This window comes from Mandrillus leucophaeus, unplaced genomic scaffold, assembly GCF_000951045.1.
Source record: "Mandrillus leucophaeus isolate KB7577 unplaced genomic scaffold, Mleu.le_1.0 Scaffold1, whole genome shotgun sequence".
Lineage (NCBI taxonomy): Eukaryota > Metazoa > Chordata > Mammalia > Primates > Cercopithecidae > Mandrillus > Mandrillus leucophaeus.
The window spans coordinates 8,195,406-8,196,117 of record NW_012098097.1 but is presented as its reverse complement, the minus strand read 5'-3'; positions in this window follow the sequence as shown (position 1 = coordinate 8,196,117).

Here is a 712-nt window from a genome sequence, read left to right as displayed (position 1 = left end):
GTTGAGACACTGGAGTATAGTTCTTGTAGATTTCAGAGCTTTGGGAAGTATGACCAAAGGGGAACAGAAAGGAAAATAGGAATAGGCTCGGGAAATGCCAATGGTTGTTATTCATTTATTTTTAATTTTAATTTTTTTTTAGGGATAGGGCTTCTCTGTTGCGTGGGTTGAAGTGTAGTGGCCTCATTATAGCTCACTGCATCCTTGGCCTTCCAAAGTGATGGGATTATAGGCGCAAATCAATGTTCCCAACCCCACCAGTGGTTTGTGTTTGTTTTTTGTTTGTTTGTTTTTTTGTGACAGAGTCTCCATCGCTCAGGCTGGAGTGCAGTGGCACGATCTTGGGTCACTGCAGCTGTCACCTCCTGTGCTTAAGCCTTTCTCCTGCCTCAGCCTCCCAGAGTAGCTGGGATTACAGGCATGCACCACCGCACCCAGCTAATTTTTGTAGTTTTGGTAGGGATAGGGTTTCACCATGTTGGCCAGGCTGGTCTTGAACTCCTGACCACAAGTGATCCACCTGCCTCGGCTGCTAGAGTGTTGGGATTACAGGTGTGAGCCACCGCACCCAGCCAAATCCTCACCATTTTAGTTCTACATGCTGAATTGAAATTCTCAGCCAGGCGCGGTGGCTCACGCCTGTAATCCCAGCACTTTGGGAGGCCGAGGCGGGCGGATCACGAGGTCAGGAGATCGAGACCATCCTGGCTAA